Here is a 22,123-nt window from a genome sequence, read left to right on the forward strand (position 1 = left end):
TTTGTGATACTTCCAACTTTAAAACCAATCATATTGTTTTCCATCTGTGATGCTTTTGGTTCTGTGTTCCATTGTACTTCCTAAGACTATATGAAGGCTAATAGTCCTATCTTGTGGTTTTTTAGCTTACTGAGGAGCTGAAAGAACTACTTTATTGATAATTGCTAGTCAATAAGTTGCCAAATAAGTTATCAAGAAATTAAACATAATCACAACTTTATGCCTCAGTTTATCTTAATTTCAATTGTAACGCCTCAGATCTTAATTTGCTTCTTTGTACTTTCCATCTATTGCTCCTAGTTCTCTCCTCTGGGGCTAAGAGGAACAGCTCTATTACACCCTCTTCCACATGGCAACCTTTCAAGTTCTTGAGGTCAGTTACCATGTACCCCTAAATTTTCTTTTTTCCAAGGAAAATACTTCAAGTTTCCTCAACAGATTTGCTCTCTCTAGCTACTCTCTAGTTTACCAAGGACTTTCCTAAAACATGGCACCCAGAAACTGAACCCAGAACTCCAAATGTGATCTTATCATCAGAGTTTATACAAGCAGAGTTGTGGTTCCCTTGCTAGTTCTTACCCCATTCCTCTCATGACACAATGGCCTCATTCTCTTTTTTGACTTCGATATCAATCATTATTTATTCTATAAGCTAGTAGTCCACAAAAAACCCCAAATATTTCAAAATAAATGGCCAATTATTACTCACAAGTCATTTATTTCCACTTTTTAAAAAATTCAAATGTTAAAAGATTTTACATTATTTATATTAAATTTCATCTTATATTAGGTTTTACCCAATGTTTTATTCTGTCAGAAATTTTTTTGGAGAGGCAGCATGGGGCAAATGGAAAGAGCTCTGAATTTGAAATAAGGAGAACCTGGATTTTTTTTTAATCACCTCAGACACTTAATAGCTATGTGACTGGTCAATCTGAGCCTCACATTTCCTGATCTGTAAAATGGGGGCAATTATATTATCTCCCAAGCAGGTTTTTTTTAATGATACTGTTATGAAAATATTTTTTGTAAATTGTAAGGCACTGAATAAATATAATTAGCAGGTGTTGCTATGGAGCAAGGTTTAGCAGGGCACCCTTTTTTTTTTAAACTTCCTCATCCGAATAGGAAAGGGAAGGGAGAGATTCTTGTCAACCTCCCCTTTCTCAACCCAATGAATGGCTCTAGGGTATAGTCTCCCCAAGGTCCACATCGTTATTCCACCCCCCCTTCCTTCCTCAGAGATAGAAGATTTGTCCCTCTCGGCTATTTTAGGAGTTTATATAAAGATTATTATTCATGAAAGCATAACCTTAAGACCTTTTTATATATATGAAGCTCATGGAATCTCTGCAGGGTCAAAGGGAAGAAAATCTTGGTCACCCAAAAAAAGGTTAGTCCCTTGACCAATTTTTTAATTCTATCTGTCCCAATTAATCACTAGCATCCTCAGTTTTGCCCTCTCTGATATAGAATGAACATAAAGATACACCACCACAGAGTTAGAATCAAGTAGTTTCTATTTCAAGGGAAAATGTTTTCAAGGATACTAATTAAGTCAAAATGTATTAAACAGAGAAATCAAGAAGTGAATGCCAGAAAGGAAGGAGGAAGTTGAAACATTTCACAGGTTCCTGCAATCTCCTGGTGAAAAACAGTTTATCCACATTGCACTCACACTTATTTCTTTATGATCAGAGGCTCAATCATAGAAACTATGCTGAAAATCTAATCTCTGCAATAACTATTGCTGCTTTTCCCATTTCCCTTATGGCAGGTCTTTTGCTCAGGGAGATACCACGGCAACCATTGCTGCACTGTCTCTCCTCTAAAATTCTGATCTCTCTGCAATGTCTCTCCTCTAAAAGCAAAAGTAAAAAAAAAAATAAAAACAAACAAACAAACAAAAAAAACATTCAGGCTTTCTTCCCAGTCACAGAACCCAATCTAGCAAGAAAGTGGTCTCTCCCAAAGTAGAAAAAGTTGATGTCTATCCTGTTGACAATCCCAAATTCCAATTCCCAGTATTCCCAGTTAGATTATAAACCCCTTTCTCCCTGCCCACAGGACATCAGTGCAAAAAGGTCTGGTGACCTAATTATACAAATAGAAATTCTTCTTCTTCTTCTTATTATTATTATAACTACTATTATTTTATAATCTGACTATCTTCTTAATCTGTAAACTATCATTTGCCAGCTTTCATGACATTTGCACATTGCACAAAAATGCTGCCTATGACTATCCAACTTATTAATTGAAAATAAAGTGACAGCTTCCCAAGTTGAAATTGAAATCATGATTATTCCTTTGTTTCAGCCATTCGATCAGCTTTGAGTCCACCTAATTGTGCCCCACCTGTTCAACATTCATATAAGACTGGAGTGAGAAACTCAGCTTCTCATCTCAGGATCAGGACTGAAAAGGGAGAGACATTCCCAAATGACTAAGAAGTCCTTTCTAATTTTTAACTATTTAGCTGTCTTGTCTATAACTGTTGTATCAGTTTTTATCCAAGAATGTCGATATTAGAAGGGGTCTAAGGCTAACATTCTACATCAGTGGTGTAAAACTCGAATTATTAGGAAGGTTTTCCTTAGACTGACCCTGTACAGTGCCGTGACCAGGGAAGAAGAGCCCCATGATCTCTTTTTTTGTTTTGGGGGGTCTGGAGTTTCACAGGACAAACAGGAATGGTTGTGGGGCTCTTACAGATGGCAGATCTCAATTCTTTATCTTTCACTTCCCAACCCACCCCTCTTTTCAAACTTCCCTTTTACTATCAAGGGTTTCACCACCATTCTTCCAGTCACACAGATTCACATCAGTGTCATCTGAGATCCTTCACTATCCCTCCCGACACAGGGCTAATCAGCTGTTAATCTTGTTTCCACCTCCATCTCTCTCCCATCTGTTCCCTTCTCTCTCACAGAAAATCACCACCTAATTCAGGCCTTCATCACTTCTCACTCAATAATTAATGTAACCTCCAAATTGTCTCTCTCAGGTCTCTCTCCTTTCTCCAAATTATCATCCACAAGGACCAGAATGGTTTTCTTACAGCTCTCCTCTGACTAGCCATCCTTTAGTCATAAAGTGGTTGCTTATTTGTGCTAGCATCCCCCATAAGAATAAATATGATTTAATCTTTTTGATATCCTTTTTAAATTTATATTTTGTATTAAGTTTCATGATGTCCATAATTATAAGTGCATTTCCTATTATAAATAATGTATAAGTAAATAAATATCTATAAATTGGGAATATGAAAAAAATCATACTGATGATGGAGTATAATTTTAAAAGTTTAGAGGCCACTCATTTGCCTCTTAAAATACACTACTTTGAACTTTTTAAGCTAATGTTTTCTCCACCTAGTTCTCAAATTAGATTTTTAAGCTCAATGAAGGGCTGTATCTTTTACTTTGTTTCTCCCAGTGCCTAGGATATTTTGCATACTGTGGGCATCCAACAATATTTGATTGAAATAATGAAATGATAATGTAATGAATCTGAATTAATGTGATAATTAAACAAGAATCCAAGATTAATAGAAGTGTTCATGTAGGCATAAATGCCATTAGCACTCCAGGTTATAAAATATAACAATAAATTCTATTTTTTGAATATATATGCTCTGTATTCAATGCCTTTTAAACAAGTCAGTGCAATATTCCATTTCATTTTATGAGTTCTAAAAACAAATTATTTCCTACTTGGATTATTTCTAGTTCATAAAAGTTCTTTAGGTATGTTATGTGTATTATTTAACTTCAAAATGTTATCTTTTAATTACTGAAAGGAAAATAAATCAGTGTTTACCCTAATTCCAAAACTGGTCATGGAAATCAGAACAGCAGGGCTTCAAGACTAGCAAAGCCACTGGTGTTTTAGTGGGGTTACTCAGGGTCATATACATCTTTTATTCTTAACCTATCACCCATATTCTTAGCCACACAAAAAATAAAAACAGAAGCAGGCCTTTAGAATAGTGGAATTACAAAAAAAAAAAAAAAACAATTACAAAGCCACTAAAAGAAATTAATGATGTTTGGATTATGCAGAAACAGTTTTATCTATTAGCTTCAAATTCCTCTTCCATCAAATTTTTTTTTTACTAAGTCTATTAACTGAGCAAATTCATTATTTTTCTTCACTTGTTTTTCAACTTCTAGTAGCTAGCTAACCACTAATTAAAAATAAAATACCAAAATTTGATTATCAGCGAGGGGAAAAGCAAGTTTATTATTTTCAAGCAAATTCAAAAATATATCCTTTAGCACCATCCATAGTAAAAACTGAACACAGATCAGAACACACATCCCTTAAGTCTTATTCAGATGCGTCATAGGGCACTCAACTCCCTTTAGTTCTCTTAATCTTCATCCCTAGTGTACAATCCATATGGTACAAAATCAGTATGCTTGAAAGGAGACACTTGGGCCAAATTCATTAATAATGGTATTCCTGTCTTATTTTTCTACTGTGAGTTTAATATATCTGAACTTCACAATGTTTATCCCTGGTAAGCAAAGATGTGATGTCTTGGACACCCCAACCTTTTCAAGACATATTTTAATAACAAAAGGAAATTAATTCCCTCCCTATGGATGTCTGCTAAATCCCCTAGTCTCCTAGTAGTTAGGAGACTAGAGATCTTTTAGTCTGAGTCTGAATTAACACATCTATACTTATTTCACAAGGTTTTATTTTGGAGATTCTTATTCTTTCATAAGCAACTGAATCCAACCAGGGACATAAGTCCTTAGATAAAATTCTCTAAGAATTCTTATGGGAAATTTTGGAGTTCTCGAAGTAAGACCATACATTATCAAGTTGTAAGGTAAAATAAACTGAAGAAAGGAAGAGGAAAGAAAGAGAGAGAGAGGGAGGAAGGAAGGAAGGAAGGAAGGGAGGGAGGGAGGGAGGAAGGAAGGAAGGAAAAATAGAGGAAAGGGAAGGAGAAAGGAAGTCGTTTTAGGAAAGAGAAAATAACATCTGGCTCATAGCATCTGGGCTGTCTATCCAGGGCTATTGTCATATGTAAAACCCCAAAGCTCATAATTGTGCTCATGCCATGACAACTAATGATTTTTACAATCACTCCCTTTGGGGTAGGATCCTTGCTTTTTAATCAGAAGCTGAACACGAAAAGTTCACATTAAACAATGCTTTTTTCATGTAAACTCAAATTCTCTCAAATGTCTTTTGGGCTAGGGACAAGGATGGCCATTCTAAAGCCGAGTAGTCTCCGGTCCGAGCGCCCAGGACGCCAGTCCCCTGGGGGGCGCCCCCACCCCGTTCCCACGCCGCCCTCTTCGGGTTCCCCTTCTTTTTGCCCAACCCGCCTCCCTTTCTCCTTCCCGTGCGTCCCCCCTCCTGCCTGTGGAGGTGTCACCGAGATGGAAAGGAACAGGGACGGATGAGGGCGGGACAGGTCCTCTCTTGCTTTTGGCTGGCTTCAGTGAGTGAGGCGAGAAAAGGCAAGGCTGCAGCCGCAGCAGCGGCGGAGGCAAGGGGAGGAGGAGGCGACGGCTGCAGAAGAAGAGGTGGCAGCGGTGGCTGGGACCGAGCTGCCATGGCAACAGCCGGACCCCGCCTCTTCCATCCGGGGCCTTTCACCTGCACTGATGGCGACTCCCACCCTCACCCCAGCGCAGGCGCAGACCATAGCGTGCCCTACCTGGTCTCCCCGAACCCTCCGTCTGACCGGGAAGGAACTTTTCTGACACTGTTTCCATGGTGACCGCCTGAGGAAACACAACAGCGAGCCCCAAGTTCGAGGTGGAGATGGGATTTAAGTGTCGGCCATCCTGTGGGCGTGGCTTTCGGTTTCCACTCTTGTTGTTGGTCTTACGGGAAGCCCCTCTAGAAGTTCTCTTCATGACTTAGTTTTAGACTTGAAGCAGCACGTAGGTCCGCCTTTTACCTAAGGAAGGACCAGTTAGGATTTATCGGCCTGTTTTGGTTCATTTTTTTTCCTTAACCAAGAACCCCAATTTAATATTTGAACACTGAGGAGGTGAGAAGGGTCTTCTAATAGGGTGGGACGTGACCTTAATTTCTCTCCAAAATGGACCTGCCTTTGGAATGGAGAAGCGAGATGCGCTTAATTTAGATCAAACTTGTTCAGGAATGGCCGTTTCTCCCTCACCCCGTGCAAATAAAGATACTTGGAAACTACTCCTATTATTAAAAATCACTGGCATCTTCAAATAATTACTTTTCCTCTAGGGAGCTTTTTGAATTTTTAAATTAAACATTCTCCAAATCCTAGGATATAATATAGAACAGAAATTTAAAAAATAATTAGAATTACTCAGTTTGGCTAACCAAAATAGTGATTCTCAGTGATTCATCTGCAATCTTCTTTCTTCTGTGGTATATTTGGAAGTGCTTGTTTTAGTTGGTATCTGTTAATGTCATAATAAAAAAAAAGTTGGAATTAGTACATTGCCCTAATATTAACCAAAATATTAAGACATATACATTTTTCCTGCAGTATATATCTGAGTTCTTATTTAAGTTGATATCTGTTAATGTCAGAATAAAAATAAGATTAGAATACATTGCTCTAAAATGAATGAAAATAAGATAAATGCAGATTTTTTTCTTCACTGCAAATGGGAGCACTTATTTTACTGTCAATGTCAGTTTAAAAAATTATAATTAGTACCTTGTCCTAAGATGAACTAAATACCTATATTTATCAAGTTGGTACAAATTTTTTCTTGTGTGTGGTGGAGTTGGGGAAGAAGAGTTTACTGCTCAATAATGCATAATAGTGAAAAATGATATTTGAAAGTGGCCCAGAGAATTTTTCTAAATTATTTTGTGATGGTTTATTGAACTTCAAGCCAAAAGCATGAAGCATGTGAAAAGGAAACAAATTCCCAAAGATTTGTTTTTCAAACACATGACCAAAACAAAAAAAAAAAAACAAAAAAAAACCAAAAAAACCCCAAAAAAAACAGCCAGGAACTGGATTTCACTGGATTTCACAGGTATAGGGAATTTCCCAGGTGAAGACACTACCAATGGTGGACAACACCTTGCCAGTTTTTAGGAAAGATGCTTACAGCTGAGTGGTTAAGTTATTTTGCTCATTGTCACACAATGAGCACACACACACACACAGACACACACACACACACACACACACTTTTAAAAGTGGAAATAGTTTTGAGTCTCCTTAAAATACCAAAGTAAAAAATAATTTTTAAAAATGTGTAGACTTCTGAAAGAAAAAAAAGATTACAAGTGATGAAGTTTAGTACCTTAAGGCCAATTAGAAAGTGTTGATTAAACCTGAAAAAAATTTCATTAGATTATGTAACAACACTTTTGACTTGAATTCTGTTTTGATAACTGAATGATTAATAAGGCTGTAATAAATAAGAAATATAATACTGTCTCACGTTGAGAGCAGCTGTCAGTGGATAGAATGCTTGACCTAGAGTCAGGAAGACCTTATTTCAAAGACAACTTCAGACATTTACTAGCTGTTTGACCCTGACCAAATAGTTTAACCTCTGTTTACTTCTGGGAGGATCAAATAAGATAATATTTATAAAGAACTTGCCACAAAATAGGCACGATATAAATGCTTATTCCCCTTTTCCTATCCTGCTGCCTTTCTCCATCTTAGGTTGCTCTATGCCAGCAACACTGCCTAGAAATTAGAAATATTTTTTAAAGGATCAACTTATTTAAAATAACTTTAAAAACCTCACACATTAAAGCCTTTTTATTTTATAGAAAGCCTCTCAAGTCCCCTTTTAAGGAACTAAGAAGTCTTTCTTTACAGTTTACCCAGCATTCTTTGACAACCCTGGTTATCTGGATTCTGAGCAGATAACATATTAGCAACATAGTTAAAAAACCTTAGTTGACTACTAAAGGCTGGCACTTTTGTTACAAAAATAAAATTAAATTAAATTTAAAAAATAAAGACAATTGGCAGTCACTTTCCAAGGATAAAACAGAAGAATGCTAATCACGAACCAGAAAAGTCCCAGACTGTTTAGTCTAAGAGCAAGTAGTCCTTTAATCCTCAGTAACCTCTGGGAGCATCAATCTTAAATGCCATTAGAAAGCAAAGTACTAGGCTGAAGACACCTTTGAGGGTAGTTACCAATATCCCCTTCAGTGCCTACAGTGGAGTTGTGCACATAATAGGAAATAAATGTTTGTTGATTGTTTGAATTAATATTCATAATTATTACAAGCTCACAGAAAAAGATTTAGTACAATAAGTCAATATAATCAACTGAAAAGACAGAATTATGAAATACATTTATATTTCTGTTACCTGAAGATTGATGATAAGAAAGATTTAAGGTTTAAAAGAATGAGTTTTAATCACATGGAAATTTTATTTCTCTGGATTACTAAAATAATGCCTCCTAAAGGCAGTTGTTATTTATGCTTTTGAATCAATTAAAGAAGACAACAATAAAATATAATAAAGTATCACATAATCTCTTTCTCATTAAACAATTCTAGTTTCCATGGTTGCATAACAATCAACTACAGAAATGTATAGTCAGTTTATGACAGAATAAAAAGATATTATTTGACACCAAAGAATGATATGTGATGTGTCAAAACTGCTAAACATTTAGTAATTCCTCAAAAATGATGCATATTTTATTATAGCAGAAAATTCAAACACACTTTTAAAAAGCAAAATCTACTTACTTTTTTTCCTTTTATACTTCAGTGGATTTAAGTTCTAATTAGGGGGGTAATCCTCTCCAGAGCAGATTCCAATTTTTCTAGGCCTTTTCATCCTCTGAAATTAGATCACCCATCCAATAAATTGAAGGACTTCCTATGGTTCTTTGAATATTTTGCGGATATTTTCAAAATATCTGCCTCCTTGTTATAATAAAATTTATGCTATATTTCTTAATGTTTATGACAACTTTAAAAAAATATATATGTACATATATAATCAAATAAGAATGGAAGCAAATAAGTATTAGAATTTTTTTCTCTAAATTTCTCTGATAAAGATCCTATTTCCTAGATATGAAGGGAATTGGTTCAAATTTATAAGAGCAGGGGCCATTCCCCAACTGATAAATGGTCAAAAGGATATGAATAGACTTTTTTTTTTTTAACCCTTGTACTTCAGTGTATTGTCTCATAGGTGGAAGATTGGTAAGGGTGGGCAATGGGGGTCAAGTGACTTGCCCAGGGTCACACAGCTGGGAAGTGGCTGAGGCTGGGTTTGAACCTAGGACTTCCTGTCTCTAGGCCTGACTCTCACTCCACTGAGCTACCCAGCTGCCCCCATGAATAGACTTTTTCAGAATAATTTCAAGCTTTTAATAGTTGTATGAAAAAAATGTTCCAGATTACTAATACTTGTTTGTTTTCTAGTTCTGACTTTTCATGATCATATTTGGGGTTTTCTTGGCAAGGATACTGGAGTGGTTTGTCATTTCCTTCTTTAGCTCATTTTACATATGAGGAACTGAGGCAAACAGGGTTAAGTGACTTGTCCAGAGTCACCAGCCAGTTAAGTGTCTGGGGCCAGATTTAAACTCAGGAAGACGATGAGTCTTCTTGACTTCAGTCAGGCCTAGCACTCTATCCATTACATCATATAGCTATCCATTTCTAATAATGAGATAATTAAATTAAATTAAATTAAATTATTAAATTAAAAAAGGTGAGCTTTTCTTTTACATCCATCAGATAAACAAGAAGTTGGCAAAATATAATTTTTATATAAATATTAGCCCTCTATTACTGTTGAATAATGTAATATGGTTTCAAATGACATTTCAGAGGTGTGTTATTAAACAGTTTCTCCTCATTACTACCATTATCTAAAGTACAAACATTTAAACAATGGATGATATTTACACAAAATCAAACAAACTCATTTCTATTGTGCAAAGACATTAAAAAAGAAAACTTTGATTTAGTTTGATACAGCTAACTGAGATTTCAAATTAAGTAAATACTTAGATCACTTAAGCATAGAGATGAAATAAACAGTTAAGTGCCAGGAACAAAAAAACAAAACAAAACATGACCATGCATGTTTTTTTTTTTTTTATGGTCAAAGCATATCCAATCTGTACAGATTAAATGGATTCAGATACTGTACTAAGGCCATGAATTAGAGCCAGCTCTATTTCAATAAAGGTTTGAATATTTCAAGAATGTGAGTATATCTCCCGCCAATGCACATAATAACACTCCCTACCATAATGGACTTTAATCAGTTGCCATGGGTGAAAAAAAATCTCGTCACTTGGTGGCTAAGCCATCTGTGCTATGAAACATATGTGATTGCGCCTATCACTGATCTTTTCCAATAGTCACCTTGCTAACGAATGCTGGTTGATCTCCATAGTCTTTGAAACTTGGGGCTAAGTCAAAGATGGTTGGTGACCAAAGAGAAAGAGTTGCCTAACCAGGAGGCATAATAAGTCAGAGGCTATGAGAACGAGCTCGATTCCCTTTTTTGAGGATCAAGATCTCTCAGTGCTGAATTCAATGTGAATCCAGAGTAAAAAGTAAATAGAAAGTGATTTTTAAATGGAGGGCACTAGGACCTGGGCGATTAGGAAAGCCTTCATGTATACATTGATACTTGACCTGTCTTCAAGGAAACAGGGGATTTTAAAAGACAAGAGAGAGAGAGAAAAAAAAAGAGTATATTCTGGCCTTGGACAAAAGCCCTAGTAAAGATCTGGGAAAGAAAGATAAAATGTTATGTGTAAGGAACAACAAACTAGTTTGGCTGGATTGTAGCATTGAAGAAAGACTGGAAGGATTTAAAATGTCAAATAGAAGAATTTATATTTTATCCTAGAGGCAAGAGCTATTGGAGTTTTTATTAAGTAAGGGAGTGCATTTAAGGTATCACTTTGGCAGCTATGTGGAGGACAGATTGGAGAGGATATATAACATTAGAGGCTGTGTGAATAAAAGGAAGAGGGAAATTGTAATTTGATCACAAATGTTAACTTTTTTATATTTATGTTTTGAAGCAATATAGTTTTTCAGTCATTTAAGTTGTTTTTGATTCTCTGTGACCCCATTTGGAGTTTTCTTAGCAAAGATACTGAAATGGTTTGGCAATTCCTTCTCCAGCTCATTTTACAGAAGAGGTAACAGAATTAAATGACTTGCCCGGGGTCACACAGCAAGTCTCTGAAACTAGATTTGAACATAGGTCCTCCTGACATTAGGGCCAGCACTATATCCACTTCGTGATAATAGTTGCCTCAGCTGCCTTATTTAACAATAAAGGAACCAGTTTGGCATATCTCTTATTTCAACCGGTCCCAGATGTTTTTGTTTTCTCTCCTCTCTACCTTCTTTTAATCTTCTATATCTTCTCCCCAGTTGTTTACCACTTATCCAAAACCTTGGGAAAATGCTGATGAAATGTAATTACCTGGTGAGTTGTATCTGAAATGTTCAGGGTCATTTTCTGTAATAAATTTAAACTTGGCCAGGAGTCATTGAGAAGTTTCTTATCAAAGGATCATAGAAGCATAGATTTAGGGCTGGAATGGGCCATGCCACTCATCCCTTCATGTTACAGATGAAGAAATCCTTGATTGAGTGATTTGTCCAAGGTCACATTAGTTATAAGTGTCAAAGGCCAGATTTGAAACCGTGTCCTTTGACTAAAAGAACCAATAAGTGTTTTTTACACTATACCACGTTTGCTCATGTTACCATATGGCATATCTGATACCTAATTCATTGACTTATCTTTAGAAGGCTAACACCGGATGGCTGACAATTTTAGAAGAAACAGAATTAACAAATGAGTCACTATGTGACAAAGGAGAAAGTTGCTACCATCTGGACTTGGTGAACTGGTGAGTGCTGGTGATAAATGTTCTGGTGAGGTAAGCTGGGGGTAGAAAAGAAATCTTTTTGCTTATTATCTTTTCAGCTTTATAAGTTACCCTCTTGATCAATATTTATAATTGTCAAAAAAAAGTCCTTAGCCTATCTTTATTTTTCATGTTCTTGGCACGTTTTTCAATTTTGAATCATCTGTTCATCTTTTTAAATATTTGTACTATATCCCTAAATACTTTTAATGGCCACTGTACCTCTCTTTTACATAACTCAACCATTTAAACAGTTCATCAGTAGCAACATGATGGAACAATTCAGTTACATGATGGTGTCATTGGATTTTCATGAGTAGGACTTGCAGCAGAGAAGCTGAATGAGTGATCACAATGAAATCCAGCTGGTCTGCATCTTTAAGGCAACTTATTGAGAATATGGAACAGTCTGAACTTTCTTGCCATTATACGAAATGTTCTTGAACCTGAGCAGGAGTAGATAACCCCCAAAATTGCTGTAAAAACTAGATAATTCTGTGATTCTCCAGCTCAATATGAAATTGAATTTGCTGAAATCTCTGCATCCGGTGGAACTAGGAGTTGGGATTTCCTGAAGAGAATCTGTTTTCCTAACCTTTTTTAAATTTTGAGAATATTTGAAAAATAAGGCCTTTGTCAGAGACACTTACTATAACATCCACGACCCCCCCCCCCAGTTTGTTTTCCTTCTAATCTTGGTTTTATTTGTGCAAACCCTTTTAAATTTAGTCATTTATTTTACATCTGGCAATGTTCTGTGTCTTGTTTGGATATAATTCTTCTTTTAATCATAGATCTGAAAGGTAAATTATTCCATGCTCCCTAAATTTGTTTATTATGTCATTCATTATTTTTAAATCATGTATCTATTTTGATTTTACCTTACTATATAACATGAGGTGCTGATCTGTGCCTAGTTTCTGATATTTTCTAGTTTTCCTAGCAGTTTTTGTTGAATAATGAGTTCTTCCAAAAACTTGGATCTTTGGATTTGTCAAACACTAGGTTACTATGGTCACTTACTATTGGGTGTGTTGAGTGTATAAACTATATTCCTTTGACCTACTATGCTATTTCTTAGCCAGTATCAGATAGTTTTGATGGTTGCCACTTTTCAATACAATTTGAGATCCAATATGTACCCTAATCTTTTATAAATCTTCCTGTACTTGCAATTTTTAGGGCCATATAATTCAAGTAAATGTGAATTCATTTGTATAATTTATGTTTCTCAATGGTATGCTACTTTATATTAATATTTACTAGTTTTATTCACATATATTAAAGTCTATTCTCTAACTCCAGGGATATTAAAACTGTTAAAAAAAAACACAATATGGCATGGTGGATAGAGCTGGGCAGAGTCAGGATAGACCTAAGTTAAGTTCTACCCCCGAAACATATTGACTATAATGAAGTTACTAAATTTGCCCTGTGATTTAAGCACTCTCTCACTATTAAAGGGAAAATACTAACCTGCATTGGTATTGGAAGTTTCCCTTATTTGGGAAATTTCTATACCATTGAAATCAAAGGTATAGACCTTAGTCCCCAAGAAATATAGCATGTATACAAAGGGGGAGGAATATTACAAATATTTGGACAATTAGTCATTGGAATTGCTCATTGGCTACAGGAGGGGGTGGAAGAAGAGGAGGGAAAGAACATGAATCATGTAACCATAGGGGGGGGGGGAATCCAAATTAATTAATTAAATAAAAATTTTCAAATTAAAAAAGTTAACCTTTATATTTGATAATAATTATAATAATAGCAAACATTTATATGGTGCTTACTCTATGTCAAGTGCTATGTATGCTAAATGCTTTAAAATGATCTCATTTGATGCCCACAATGACTCAAAGTAGGTGTCATCCCCATTTTATAGATGAGGAGGAAACTGAGACAAACAGAGGCTAAATGACTTTCCTGTTACACAGCTAGTAAGTGTCTGAGGCTAGATTAAATTCAGGTCTTCCTAACTCCAGGCACAGCACTCTATCTATTGCTCTACCCTTTTAGAAGAAAGTTATATAGTACATGAATCTGCCTGCATTTCATTTTGAAAATTACATCTCTCCTGTCTTTAAGAGCACAAGTTAAACTCTATCTTATACTGGGTTTGAATCCATAAAGCTTTTCATGAATGTATTAAACTGAATTATAGATTCATGCCCATACTTGAGGCTATTATATATATATATGTATATACAAATAATAAAATAGACTTTATATAACATATATATAAAATAGACTTTATATATCACATATATATAAAATAGACATATATAGTAGACTTTATATTTACATATATAAATAGACTCTTAAACTAACAAATTCTATTACTAGCCTATTTATTAGGTTAGTAATAGAATTTGTTAGTTTAAGAGTCTATTCATTCATTCATTCATTCATTTATTTATTCATCCACTTGTTTATTTATTTATTTGTTTGTTTGTTTGTTTATTTATTTATTTTAGCCATAAGAGGTAACTTTTTTTATTGTTTCCTCTGAATTCTATAACCTTTTGGAGAGAGTAATCTTATGAAAATTTAATTACTTCCTAAGTGATTCTCAGGCTCTGTAGTTCCATTAGATTATAAGCTCTTAAGGTCTGGAGCTGTCTTTTTGTATCCCCAGTGTTTAGTCCAGTGCCTAACATATGGTAGGTGTTTAATAAGTGTTTATTGATTGATCAATTTGTACAATTCAAAGGAAGCACTCTATTTAGCATAACTACATTCTATGGATCCTCTCTCTGTCTCTGTCTCTGTCTCTGTCTCTGTCTCTCTCTCTCTCTATTTGTCTCAAATCAGACTTCTCTTCACACAACCTCCAGGTCTACACTCTTTCCTTTTCCACAAATACCTGAGAAGGCTTAGCTATTTTCTCTTCAGAAAATTCCCTTTAGAAAATTGTACTCACAATCTTTTGATCCTAAGTGCTGATCTGTCTCCCAAGGCTGATGAATCCCAAGTTGTCTCTTCTCCATGAACCAATGAAGAATCAGCCTACTGATCTCTCACTACCTTTGAGGAAATACTTCCCTATTATTCTTGAGAATATTTTTCACAATTGCTGATGTATCCTGAGCAGCATACTGGGTCATAATTTCAACTCCTTTGAATGCTGGAAACTCTATAGTACTTTAAGATCTTCATTATTAAAAAAATTTTAGTCCAAGGTTCACAAGAGTTATGCTGAGGTCTTCCTGAGTTTTTCAAGTGACTTAGATAATAAAAATAAATCCATTTCACAATAATCAAATCTATTCCAAGAAAGCTTCCACAGACAAGATATAACTGCCTCATCTTCCATCACTGACTGACCTAAGTTAATAGATGCAACAACATCCTGTAGAACCAGGCAACCTCAGTCCTGTTATGACATCAGATAGTTCCATAGCCTTATGATTCAACTCAAACATGGACACCACTGGAATCCCAACACTTTCTTGATCTAAGGTCTTGATCTTCTTGATCCTTTTTTAAAAATTAATTCACTAGTTTTTTAAAATAAGTATTTACTATCTCCCCATTTCCTTGCCCCCCAATTGAACAATAAAAAAGAATAATAAAGCTATCAGGACAAATGTTTAGTTCAGCAAAACAAATTCCCACATTGCCCATATCCAAAAAATGAACAACTCATTCTTTTAAGTCCTTCACCTCTCTGATAAGAGGTGGGTGTCATGTTTTATATTTTTCCTTTGGATTCATGATTTATTCTTACATTGATGAAAATTCTACAGTATTCCAAAGTAAAATTTTTCTTTTTGATAATTCTTTTCATTATATACATTTTCCTGGTTCTGCTATACTCTATCATTTCAGAAGGATCTTCCTAGTTTCCTCTCAAACCTCTGAATTTTATTCTTTTCTTATGGCACAATAATATTCCATTCTAGATATGACATAATTTGTTTAGCTATTCCCTAATTGGTGAGCATTCTCTTATTTTGTAGTTTTTAGTTATTGTGATCTTTTTGTATGCATGTTTTTTGTACATATGAGCTTTTTTCTTCTTTCTTTAATTACTCTGGGTGAAGGTTTATTCCAGTAATTTTTTTTAACCCTAACCATAGGAATTATAGCCTCCTCTATGTTACACCAATATCATCCCTCTTTCAACTGGTTCACACAGAGAGATATACTGCAAAAGAATTTGTAGGTTTACAAGTTCTTCCCTACCCTATGATCTCTGGAATGAATGCGCACTACCTTTTAAGTTGTTTTTTAAAATAGCAACTATACGTTAACCTACAAAGGGTAAAATAACAAAAGAAGAACACTTATTTTATTTATTAATAGAATTTATCCACAAGAGTCCCTGACCCTTTCCACCTTCCTCGCATCACAGAAGGCATTGTCTGGGAGACAGACATGTTCATTCAAATGACATATCTTATGTTTCCACCTTTCAGTTCACTCTCTGGAGGTAAGATTCACAATTTATTCACCCAGTATTAATTCTGTACCTGTGCATAATGTTCTTTTGGCTCTATTCTTTCTCTGTTCATTATCCTTGCTTTTTATTTTTTATGGTGCCGTAATAGTCCATCACAAACAAACATGTACCACAATTTGTTTAGCCATTCTCCAATGGATGGGCATCCTCTCAGTTTCCAATTCTTTGCCACCACAAAGAGAGCTGATATAAATGTTTTGGAATATATAGGTTCTTTTCCTTCTTCTTGGGACATAGATCAGAAATGGTATTGTTGAGGCCAAAGGAATACACACTTTTATAGTCCTCTGGATGTAATTACAAATTGTTCTCCAAAATGATCAGCTCACAGCTCTACCAACAGTGTAATTAGTGTCCCCAAGAGAAAAATTTTAAATCACAAGATCTTAAAAACTGAAAGGACTTGATAACTTTGGCCTTGAATTTAAAACAAAAAAAATATTTGTAAAATAGGTTTTGGTCTTCTTAAAAGTCTTTCCTTATTCACTAATTTATCTTTGTTGCTCAATTTGTCTGATCTTAGTCCTGCCTGGGTTGTATTATACCCCAAGTTCATAGCCTTTTATTGGAAATATATTTGCATTACCAAAGATATTGAGAGGTAATCAGAAAGGACTTGAGTTTGAATTCTTCTTTCAATACTTAATAGTTGTGTGGCCTTGAGCAAGTCTTCCATACTTGATTCTTTTTATAAAATGGATATAATAACAACTTGAACTTACCTCACTGGATTGATCTGAGAATATCAGGTGAGATAATGTTTATTATAAAACAATTTGTAAACCATAAAATGACAAGTCGTCTGATGCTGAGCTTTTCGTTCCTTTTAGGAATCTGTTTCCTAGGTTTTTTTTCTCAGGGTGTCGGGGCTGATGTTTGAAGAAGTCTCTTCTATATTTGATCCCAGTTTACAAGCCTCCTGGTAACTTGGGTTAGGGGTTAAGAAAACCATCACCATATCATCTTGACCACCACCTCTCATTATATCTTGAGAGATAAAAATGGGAAGTTTTACTCTGTGTTCTGGGCAGAACACAGGCTATGAATTAAGTTTGGGAGGAAACCCTATCTTATCCCATGAACCCCCATCCCAATGCCAGATGAACAAAATGGTTCACTTAACAAACATTTACTTCTTTAAATTTCATTGATGTCTTTTGTTTTTTATACTGCCTTCATTTCCAAACATATTGCCCATTCTCCAAGAGGCCATCCCATATAACAAAGAATAAAAAAAGAAAAAAATTAGCAAATGAACCCAATTTCAAGTAGGCAGCTTCTCCATCCTTAAGTCTCTCCTGACCCTCCAAATTTTGCAGTGAATGGAAGGAGATACAATCTTGTCTCTTCTCTGGGGCCAAGTTGGGTCATTATAATTGCACAGCATTCAGTTTCAATTTTTTTGTTGTCCTTTTTTCCATTGACATAATTGCGGTCATTGTACAGTTCTCATGTTTCTGCTTCACTTTACCTCAGTACATATGTCTTCCTATGTTGGAGGCCATTGAGAGAAAAAGGGTGTATAGTAGATCTTTTTTATCAGGATCCCATCAAAGTTGATGTAGTCGACAGCTTCATACATTGACTCCCTTTGACCTGAAAGGATCAGGTCAGGTGATGGATGGGGTATCTGAGATAAAAAGCCAAACCCCTCTTGATGGCTCTTCTTTATTGAAAACATATTAAATTAGTTTTGAGGATAGCCTCAAGTATTATAAAATGCCTCTGAGTAAACCAAAGAGTAAAGAGGTTAACAGTTTCTCTTTAAGACAGAAATGCAGAAAATTAAGCTGCCTGGGCTCAAAACTGTGACAGTCAAGGCTGGTGTTTTCCTCCCAAGAAAAGTATAAGATTCGGTTTATAAGAATATCTTTAACTATTCCCAGAATTAGCTTCCTGATAATAAGGTGGCTAAAATTCAGCTTTGGACCTTGTTCTATTCCAGGCCTATCTTTACCTTGAAGCCACTGAGGCTCCTTTGTATTTTAACATGACATAATTTGTAATTTCTGTGCAACTGTGAAGCTTCTTGGTGTTCTTTGTGTGAAATGAGTCTTGAAATCTGTGTAAATAAACTCCATGCTCCCTGCCAGCAGCAGCAACCATGAGCTGACAAACAGATTATCTCCCGCTTCCTCCTTTCTCACCTAAGCCATCCTTATCAGATTCCTGGAGCAGTTGGATAGCTTTCCACATTCCTATGCTTCTTTGTAAGCTTCATATTAATTTTTTTTTTTTACGGTACAGACACATCCCCCAAGAATATCAAAGGTAACACTACTATATTTCATTATATTCATGTACTGTAATTTATTTAGCCACTCTCCAATCAGTAGGCCTCAATGAGTGTTGATTGTTTACCACTTTATTACTACAAAAATTGTTGCTATAAGTATTTTGAAGAAGTCACATAGCACTGTGGTTAGGACATAAACTTTGGAAAAGTGGACCAGGGTTTGAATCTTATGTCTGTCACTTACTCTAGCCTATTAGAGCTTGGGAAAATCACTTTATCTCTATAGCCTGACTTTCCTCATCTATTAAATGTAGTCCCTTCTAGTTGAAAATCTACAAGTCTACATATATGTGGGACTTTTCTTTTTGTCTTTGACCTTCTCATGGTATTTGCCTACCATCATTTGCCTCCATCAAAAGGGTATGGATGGCTGGACCAATTCATTTCTTCACCAATGGTGTATTATTAACTAATATACCCATCTTTCCACAACCTCTCCAACACTGATTAGTCTCAACTTTTGGCTTCTTTGAAAATTTTCTGTGTATAAAAATGAAACCTTTGATTTGCATTTCATTTTAGGTGGTCATTTTTATAAGTTCTTTGGATGTTGTGAACTGAGGTGCATTTGAGATATGAGTTCCTCCCAATGACCTTCCAAACACTATCCACACTTCTATTCATATAAATAGTGTCATTATTTTTTATCTTCTGGTGTGTTATTGGAAATTTTGGGGTCTTTGAACCACATTTCCCATGAGCCCACTGGCTTCCTGTCATTATGCACTGACATAGACAGGGGGATAAAATTGAGGGGATGGCGTTCCTCTTTTTCTTTGTTTCCTATCGCGGCAGGCTATTTGAACAGTCTAAGCTAGCATGAAGCGTGGCTTTATTTTCTAGTGACTACTAATAAATCTTATAAAAACCATAATATTTTAAAGTTATTATTATATATTCATTTTATTTTTTACACTGGTTCCCAAGAGTAAAAATCAATCAATGGACAGTGCGAGTTCTCATGCTAACATCAGGAAATATGGAGTAGATCCCATGGCATCATTCTTGAAGGAATGAAGAGACTACATTCCAGGGCTCCTTCTGCCCTGGCTGGTGAGACCCTCCATCTACTTAATGAGCATATCCTGGCTAGTGTTCAGGTTCAGAATCCTCCAGTCTGGGCAACTAAGGAGTGGTCCATAAACTCTTCATTCCTGTCAGGTTGAATACCTTCCAACATTCAAGTTGAAAATCCCTTCCCTGATGAGTCTTTATCCTTTTTAGGAGACAACATGCAGAGAAGTGCCTTTCTTATCAAACTTTGGCAGCAGTGGGTACTGTCTGTGCTTAGGTTATGTAGCTCTGTACAAAGTGACTAAAATGGCTGCTTACCTCCAAGACACTATTTGCCTCTCCGAGAATCTCTTCTATATAATGTGGTCAGCAAATCAACTAACCTTGGCTTGAAGGCCTTCAGTGAGAGGGAATCCATAGCTGTCCAAGTAGCCTATTTTGGACAGTTCTATTTTTTGCCAAGATGTTCACCTCTAAACCTGCCTCTCTACAAATTCTATCCAGTTTTTTGTTTGGGTTTTTTAAAGCTCTTAGTTTAATTTTTAAGTTAATTTTCCCACAATCAACAAAATGGATTTTCTCTCTCATCCCACAGTCCCCAGTCATTGGAAAAAAAATAAAATAAAATCCTTGTGACAAATATGCACACTTAAGCAAAGCAAATTCCTGTGTTGGACATTTTTTTAGTTCTTTGTCAGGAGGTAGGGAGGAAGCATGGTTGGTCATCACATTCATCAAAGTTCTTAAGTCTTTAAGTTGTTTGATTTCAGTTTTGTTAAGTTAAATGTTTTCCTGGTTCTGTTCACTCTACTCCATATCAGCTCATACAAGTGTTCCAAGATTTCACCAAAATAGCTTTTTAAAAAAAATCATTTCTTGAACATTAGAATTCCAATTAGGTGACATAGTACATAGAATACTAGGCCCGAGTCAGGAGGATGACTTCAAATTTGGCCTCAGACATATTTCAGGTATGTCATATCCTATGCAAGCCTGCCAGTTTTTCTCTAAATGTAAAAATGGAGATGCCAGCACCTACCTCACAGGCTTGCTGAGATATTTGTAAAGGGCTTGACCCAAGGCCCAACATATAGAGAGCACTTAATAAATGCTTGTTTTCTTTCTTTCATTACATTCATATATCATAATTTGTTCAGCCAACTCCCAGTGAATGGGTACCCCCTTAGTTTTCAGTTTTTTGCTACTACAAAAAGAGCTACTATATTTTTGTACACATACGTTCTTCTTTCTTGAACTCTTTGGGATGTAGGCATTGTATTGGTATCATTTGGGGAATGGCTTTTAATTTCTATCCATTTCAATTAAAACAGCACTCCATTTTAGAAAGATCCTACTAAATTTACTGCAATTTTAGCCTGGAAATGAAATATATCCAAGTAAAAAGATAACTACTATAAATATAGACTCGTGAAAACATTTAGACTGTGGGATCATTGAGAGCTAGAAGAGAACTCAAAGGCCAGTGAAATTTTTTTTTATTTTGCAGATGACAGAACTGAGGCACAGAAAAGTTAAATGATTTGCCTAGGATCACTCAGTTAATACATTCCTCACGTGGACAAGTCTCAGCTCTAATCCCAGTGCCCTATCCACTATTCTATGCTGCTCCACTAATGTGTACAGGGAAAATATCATATGCAGTGTCAGTGGATAGAGTCCTGCAAGATTACAATCTGTTAAAGAATTATTTTGTAGTAGTTGTGTTCTCCTCTTAATGCAGCAACATGGAGGTTACCCTAGGTAGTCAAAAACTATGGCAGCAAAGTATCAGATCACCTATACGGAACCAGCAAATCAGCTGTCAGACCAGTCTAGTCATATTTGGAGGAGGTCATGGAAGGCAAGAAGGGTGGTTACAACATGATTTGGTGGTGGTGGGGGGAACCTCATTAAGATTGTGCACTACACTGGAGGTTGGTGATCTGAAGTGTGGGTATGGCTATGAGGATAAATGCCTGAATCCTTTAAAAGTGACTTAAAATTTAAAACAACAATAATAAAACAATACCAGTAGTTCCTTCAGGTGTTTTGTTAGGATAATCATTTGCTATTATTTTCAGTGACTATGGGTCACATTTTTCTTTAGATGTCCAGTTTTTTTTCACATATATGCTAGAGCTTCAGAATTTATCCCTGCCCTAAGACAAAGGGATTTCTGCCCCCCACCCCCAACCCTGTTGATTTCTCTTTAGGCATACAGTCAAGAACAAAATTTAGCTAGTCTTCATCTGATTTTTTTGAACCAATTAAAAAAAGTTTCAATTTTCTTCATCACCTCCTCAAAAATTCTTACGAGTGGGATTTAGTGCTTATGTCCAAAGGGGGAAAAAATCTCAGATATTTTACCTTAGGGAATTAATAATATGAAACTGCATCATTGAAACTATGTTCCCCAAGCTGGGTAATAAAAGAGCTCTCACCAAAGTTCAATCAACATATCACACCTGTTTG

Source organism: Gracilinanus agilis, chromosome 4 (genome assembly GCF_016433145.1).
Source record: "Gracilinanus agilis isolate LMUSP501 chromosome 4, AgileGrace, whole genome shotgun sequence".
In the NCBI taxonomy this organism is placed as follows: Eukaryota; Metazoa; Chordata; class Mammalia; order Didelphimorphia; family Didelphidae; genus Gracilinanus; species Gracilinanus agilis.